Source organism: Saccopteryx leptura, chromosome 1 (genome assembly GCF_036850995.1).
Source record: "Saccopteryx leptura isolate mSacLep1 chromosome 1, mSacLep1_pri_phased_curated, whole genome shotgun sequence".
Classification (NCBI taxonomy): Eukaryota; Metazoa; Chordata; class Mammalia; order Chiroptera; family Emballonuridae; genus Saccopteryx; species Saccopteryx leptura.
This window is the reverse complement of record NC_089503.1, coordinates 192263452-192271665: the sequence shown is the minus strand read 5'-3', so window position 1 is coordinate 192271665 and position 8214 is coordinate 192263452.

Below are 8214 nucleotides of genomic sequence, written 5' to 3'. Positions count from 1 at the left end.
CTTTTATAAAATGAATGGGTCAAAGAAGAAATAAGTGCAGAGATCAAAAGATATATACAGACTAATGAAAATGACAATACGACATATCAGAATCTATGAGAGGCAGCAAAAGCAGTAATAAGAGGGAAGTTCATATCACTTCAGGCATATATGAACAAACAAGAGAGAGCCCAAGTGAACCACTTAACTTCACACCTTAAGGAACTAGAAAAAGAAGAACAAAGACAACCCAAAACCAACCGAAGAAAGGAGATAATAAAAATCAGAGCAGAAATAAATGAATTAGAGAACAGAAAAACTATAGAAAAAATTAATAGAACAAAGAGCTGGTTCTTTGAAAAGATCAACAAAATTGACAAACCCTTGGCAAGACTTACCAAGGAAAAGAGAGAAAGAACTCATATAAACAAAATCCAAAATGAAAGAGGAGAAATCACCACGGACACCATAGATATACAAAGAATTATTGTAGAATACTATGAAAAACTTTATGCCACTAAATTCAACAACCTAGAAGAAATGGATAAATTCCTAGAACAATACAACCTTCCTAGACTGAGTCAAGAAGAAGCAGAAAGCCTAAACAGACCTATCAGTAGAGAAGAAATAGAAAAAACCATTAAAAACCTCCCCAAAAAAAAAAGTCCAGGCCCTGACGGCTATACCAGCGAATTTTATTAAACATTCAAAGAAGACTTGGTTCCTATTCTACTCAGTCTTCCAAAAAATTGAAGAAGAAGCAATATTTCCAAACACATTTTATGAGGCCAACATAACCCTCATACCAAAACCAGGCAAGAATGGCACAAAAAAAGAAAACTACAGACCAATACCTCTAATGAATACAGATGCTAAAATACTAAACAAAATACTAGCAAATCGAATACAACAACATATTAAAAAAATAATACATCATGATCAAGTGGGATTCATCCCAGAATCTCAAGGATGGTTCAACATACGTAAAACGGTTAACGTAATACACCATATCAACAAAACAAAGAACAAAAACCACATAATCTTATCAATAGACACAGAAAAGGCTTTCAATAAAATACAACACAATTTTATGTTTAAGACTCTCAACAAAATGGGTATAGAAGGAAAATATCTCAACATGATAAAGGCCATATATGATAAACCATCAGCTAACATCATATTAAATGGCACTAAACTGAAGGCTTTCCCCCTTAAATCAGGAACAAGACAGGGTTGTCCACTCTCTCCACTCTTATTTAATGTGGTACTAGAGGTTCTAGCCAGAGCCATCAGACAAGACAAAGAAATAAAAGGCATCCATATCGGAAAAGAAGAAGTAAAGGTATCACTTTTTGCAGATGATATGATCCTATACATCGAAAACCCCAAAGAATCCACAAAAAGACTACTAGAAACAATAAGCCAATACAGTAAGGTCGCAAGATACAAAATTAACATACAGAAGTCAATAGCCTTTCTATATGCCAACAATGAAACAACTGAGAAGGAACTCAAAAGAATAATCCCCTTCACGATTGCAACAAAAAAAATAAAATACTTAGGAATAAACATAACAAAGAATGTAAAGGACTTATATAATGAAAACTATAAACCATTGTTAAGGGAAAGCGAAAAAGATATAATGAGATGGAAGAATATACCTTGTTCTTGGCTAGGAAGAATAAATATAATCAAGATGGCTATATTACCCAAAGCAATATACAAATTTAATGCAATTCCCATCAAACTTCCAATGACGTTTTTTAAAGAAATAGAGCAAAAAATCATCAGATTTATATGGAACTATAAAAAACCCCGAATAGCCAAAGCAATCCTAAAGAAAAAGAATGAAGCTGGGGGCATTACAATACCTGACTTCAAACTCTATTATAGGGCCACGACAATCAAAACAGCATGGTATTGGCAGAAAAATAGACACTCAGACCAATGGAACAGAATAGAAAGTCCAGAAATAAAACCACATATATATAGTCAAATAATTTTTGATAAAGGGGCCAACAACACACAATGGAGAAAAGAAAGCCTCTTCAATAAATGGTGCTGGGAAAACTGGAAAGCCACATGCAAAAGAATGAAACTGGACTACAGTCTCTCCCCCTGTACAAAAATTAACTCAAAATGGATCAAAGATCTAAACATAAGACCTGAAACAATTAAGTACATAGAAGAAGACATAGGTACTCAACTCATGGACCTGGGTTTTAAAGAGCATTTTATGAATTTGACTCCACAGGCAAGAGAAGTGAAGGCAAAAATTAATGAATGGGACTACATCAGACTAAGAAGTTTTTGCTCAGCAAGAGAAACTGATAACAAAATAAACAGACAGCCAACTAAATGGGAAATGATATTTTCAAACAACAGCTCAGATAAGGGCCTAATATCCAAAATATACAAAGAACTCATAAAACTCAACAACAAACAAACAAACAATCCAATAAAAAAATGGGAAGAGGACATGAACAGACACTTCTCCCAGGAAGAAATACAAATGGCCAACAGATATATGAAAAGATGCTCATCTTCTTTAGCTATTAGAGAAATGCAAATCAAAACTGCATTGAGATACCACCTCACACCTGTTCGATTAGCTATTATTAACAAGACAGGTAATAGCAAATGTTGGAGAGGCTGTAGAGAAAAAGGAACCCTCATACACTGTTGGTGGGAATGTAAAGTAGTACAACCATTATGGAAGAAAGTATGGTGGTTCCTCAAAAACTGAAAATAGAACTACCTTATGACCCAGCAATCCCTCTACTGGGTATATACCCCAAAAACTCAGAAACATTGATACGTAAAGACACATGCAGCCCCATGATCATTGCAGCATTGTTCACAGTGGCCAGGACATGGAAACAACCAAAAAGCCCATCTATAGACGACTGGATAAAGAAGATGTGGCACATATACACTATGGAATACTACTCAGCCATAAGAAATGATGACATCGGAACATTTACAGCAAAATGGTGGGATCTTGATAACATGATACGAAGCGAAATAAGTAAATCAGAAAAAAACAGGAACTGTATTATTCCATACGTAGGTGGGACATAAAAGTGAAACTAAGAGACATTGATAAGAGTGTGGTGGTTACGGGGGGGAGGGGGGAATGGGAGAGGGAAAGGGGGTGGGGAGGGGCACAAAGAAAACAAGATAGAAGGTTACAGAGGACAATCTGACTTTGGGTGGTGGGTATGCAACATAATTGAATGACAAGATAACCTGGACTTGTTATCTTTGAATATATGTATCCTGATGTATTGATGTCACCCCATTAAAAAAATAAAATTATAAAAAAAAAAATAGATAATGGTAACAGTTACACAACTTGTGAGGATACTTAATGCAAATAAATTATACAATTAAAATGATAAATTTTATGTTATGTGTGTTTTACCACAATCTAAAATATTTTTATATGAAGCATTTAGGGCCCTGGCCGGTTGACTCAGTGGTAGAACGTCAGCCCAACATGTGGATGTCCTGGGTTTGATTCCTGGTCAGAGCACAAAGGAGAAGTGACCATCTGCCTCTCCACACCTTCCCCTCTCACTTCTTTCTGTCTTTCTCTGCTTCTCTCTTTCTCTCTCTCTTACCCTCCTGCGGCCATGGCTAGATTGGAGCGAGTTGGTCCTGGGCACTGAGGATGGTTCCATGGCCTCTGCCTCAGGCGTTAAGAAAAAGCTTGGTTGCTGAGCAATGGAGCAACAACCCAGATGGGCAAAGCATCACCCCCTAATGGGCCTACTAGGCGGATCCTGGTCGGAGCACATGTAGGAGTCTGTCTCTGCCTCCCCTTCTTCCACTAAATAAAAAAAATTTTTAAAAGAAACATTTAGGTGTAAAATGTAACAAAACATGCACAGGACTTAAAAACTACTCAATCCTGATGAAAGAAATGTTTTTAAAAAGATCTATATGGAGCCTGACCAGGCGGTGGCTCAGCAGATAGAGCATCGAACTGGGATGCGGAAGACTCAGGTTCAAACAGGTTCAAAACCCTGAGGTCACTGGCTTGAGCATGGACTCACCAGCTTGAGCATGGTGTTGCTGGCTTGAGTCGGGGATCATAGACATGTCCTCATGGACACTGGCTTGAGCCCAAAGGTCACTGAATTGAAGCCCAAGGTCGCTGGCTTGAACTCAAGTTCACAGGCTTAAGCAAGGGGTCACTCACTCTGCTGTAGCCCCCTGGTCAAGGCACATATGAGAAAGCAGTCAATGAGCAACTAAGGCACCACAAAGAAGAATTGATGCTTCTCATCTCTCTCCCTTCCTGTCTGTCTGTTCCTATCTGTCCCTCTCTCTGTCTCTCTATCTCTGTCACAATAAATAAATAAACAAACAAACAAGCAAGATCCAAATGGAAAAAACATATTTAAATGGAGAAAAACACTGTGTTCATTGATTGGGAGAATCAACATATTAAAGACATCAGTTCTCCCCACATTGAAATACAGATTTATTATAATTCCTATTAAAATCTCGGGAAGAGTTTTCGGTAAGTATAGACAAGGTGATTCTAAACTTTATATGGAAAGGCAAACAGACTTGAGTAGATAACATAATTTTGAAGAAGAAAATAAAGCTGGAGGAATCAGTCTACCCAATTTAAAAACTTACAATGCATAGTTACAGTGATGAGGACTATGGTATTGGTGGAAGGACACTTATAGATCAATTGAAAGGAACAGAGAACCTAGAAACAGACCCATACAAAGATTCCCAAACTGTTTTGACAAAGGTATAAAAACAATTCAATGAGGAGGAACAGGCTTTTCAACAAAAGGCACTGAAGTATGTAAGCATTTGGACTATAAGCAAAAAACTAGTTCTCCCACCTTATACAAAATGAACTCAACATGGATCCAGACTTAAATGTAAAACTATGAAACTTGTAGAAAAAAATTAGAAGAAAATCTTCAGGATCTAGGGCTAGACAAAGAGTTCTTGGATTTGACTCCAAAAGCATGACTCATAAAAAAAAATTTGATAAATATTTAAATTTCATCAAATTTTAAAAAACTTTTGCTCAGTGAAAGACACTGTTTGGAGGATAAAAAGAAAAGCTACAGCCTGAGAGAAAATATTTGCAAACCACACATCTAACAAACAACTCGTATCTAGAATATATAAAGAACTTCCAAACTCAACAGTAAAAAATAAACAAAAGCATTTTAAAATGGCTAAAAATGTGAAAACACACTTCACTGAAGAGGATATATAAATGGTAAATAAGCATGTGAAAAGATATTCAACATTATTAGCAATTAAGAAAGTGCAAATTAAAACTACAGTATGATATCACTCCATACCTACCGGAATGACTTTAAAAAGAATAGTTATGACACCAAATGCTAGTTAGGAGTTGGAGATTCTGAGTCACTAATATATAGCTGGTAGGAATGGAAATGGTACAGCTTCTCAGAAAGACAGCGTGGACACCTCTGAGCATCCCAGTAAGAGCAGGTAAGTTGCAATGCAATGTTATGTTAGTGGACAGGAGGGGTTATGGTACCATAACAAGCAACACAAAAATGTCAGTGGCTTAAACAACAAAATACATTTTGTTACTAGGAATGATTCTGGAATGGAGATTGACAGTGGTTCTGCGTCACCACATGCAGTCGCCAAGGCAGGACAAAGAGAACTCAGCAAGCTATTCTGGCTCTACAGGTTTCTGCCCTGAACTGACCCACACGGGCTTGGCTCCCAGCTCCTTGGTCCCTCCTACACTCACTGCCAGGAGAGGCACAGAGGCACAAAGAGTTTGGGGTTAGAGTTTAGTTTACCTCAGGTTCATTATACACAGTATTCTCAGCTATGATGAAGGGGTGGTGGGCTTGAAACGGCGATCACTTCATGCTTTCAGAGCTAAAATATGGACCATCCTGTCACTGAGACCGCACTTCCCATGGGGAGGATCCCCATCGTTCAGTGCTTGAGTCCAAAAAAAGAACACTTACCTGCAGAAGGCTGAGTAATCAGATTAGTTGATATCTAGTTATTCATAAAACTTACATTGAATTGAAATCAGAAGGGGCCTGGGAAAGTTCCTTTGCCCCATGCTTGTTCCATATGCTGAGCTCTTGGCTCCCTGCTTTATGAAACAACCAATGCAGTAATTCAGGTGTGGCCAGGAGAAGGCATCTCCCCTGATCAGCATTCTCAGGGATGGTCTACATTCAAACACACAAAAGGCTCTCGTTCTCTGCCAAACAACCACCCAGCACCACACGCAATTGGAAGCTCAGAAAGCACTTTGGGAAGAAGTCAATGATCAGAAAAATGTGCACTGGAGGAATCTACTCTATGGCGATAAACAAAAAGACTAGCAATTTCCTAAACAATTTTTAAATTGAATTTATTGGAGGGGGCATTTTTCCTAAACAATTGAATCTAGGACAATAGAATGTAGTTTCAGCCTGGCCAGATAATAAAAATAGCAGTCATGGGGACCATTCACCCTCTGGAAGAATCTGGCCCTGCCTGTGTGACCACTGGGTGGCCATATTTTTACATGTGGCCCATCTTGTTCTGTTGGTCATTGCCAAGAAGTCCAAGCGGGCACCAGCCTAGTGACAGCCATTCTTTAGGCTGGCCTTCCACCCTTGACCTAATGCAAAAGATAAGTTGATTCCATCCAACCACATTTCTCAGAAATCTGAATGAATAAATGCTTAGGAAAAGAAGTAATTAGTCAAGGAAAACCAAAATGTCACAATGGCCAAAGAAGCCGGGCATCCATGGTGGACAAGTCTAAGTTATCAGAGAATAAAACTCAGGCTGAGCAGAGGAAGCAGAAGGGCAGAGAGAGGCAGAGCTGTCAAGAGAGGAGCCTGGGTCCTCACAGGAAAAGGGAGCAGCAGCAGGTGGTGGAGAAGCCCAGGGCAGCCTCTCTGCTGAGCCACAGCCTGGGCCCTCCTTCTACCTCTTACCGTCACCACTTACCATCACGTTTTCCTAAACAAAACAGTTCTCTCCTCAGAAGGAGTTCTCTTAATTTTTTTTATTTTATTTTATTTTTTTAGTTTTTAGTTACAGTTGACATTCAATATTATTTTATATTAGTTTCAGGTGTACAGCATAGTCACTAGACCAGCGGTTCTCAACCTGTGGGTCGCGACCCCGGCGGGGGTCAAATGACCAAAACACCGGGGTCGCCTAAAGCCATCGGAAAATACATATATATTTATTATACAATACATTTTTAAATAAAATATGTATTTCCGATGGCTTTAGGTGACCCCTGTGTTTTGGTCGTTCGACCCCCGCCAGGGTCGTGACCCATAGGTTGAGAATCGCTGAATTAGACAATCACACACTTTACAAAGTATTCCCCTGGAATATTTCCAGTACCCACCTGACACCATACATATTAAAATATTATTGACTATATTCCTGATGCTGTACTCTATGTCTTCATGACTGCTTTATAACTACCAACCTGCAATTCTCAATCCTTTCACCTTTTGCATCCAGCCCCCTAAACCCCCTACCCTCTGATGCCAGCTGCTCACATGCCTCTTTCTTACTTTACTACAAATTAAAGCACAGCCTACCTATGCCTCTGAGTCTCCTGGACAGATTAGAAATCCACCTTTCCTGCTGCCCAAATACCAAATCAATAGCCAGGGTTAATTCAGCCTGATCCTAGTTTCCTCAGCTCCTCTCAGATAGAGTGATGGCTTCTGTATACAGAAAACATCTTGGTCAGGTGTAGCCATGTCCTGACAACCTCTGCATCTGCAGACCATTAGAGCATGTCTCATCTCAGACCTCTACCCCATTAACTTTGACACCACACATGCACCAGCAAGGATAGAACAAGTGTGCTACCAGCTCTGTCCAGGTAACAACCTCCCTAGGCCTCGGATTTCTTTCAGCAAAACAAGGGGTTGGACTAGATTAGCTGATTCAAACGAGGCACCAGAGAGTCCAGGAGTTCTGAGGAGGTGCCTTGGGAGCTGCCCTGAAAATGAGAGGTGCCACGGCTGAGCTCCTGGTCTGTCCGACCCCCATCTTTAATAGAAGCAGGTCTGCGTCGACCCCTTCCTCACCCCGACCTCTGTGATTAGAATGGAGTGGGAGAAATGCTCCCGCCACTGAACATGCCTGAAGACAACTGGCCTGGCTATCCTCTGCACCTCCTCAGTGGCTTCTGTTTGTCTGCACAAAGCATTTGTTATTCAAGCAGCAGCTCTTTCT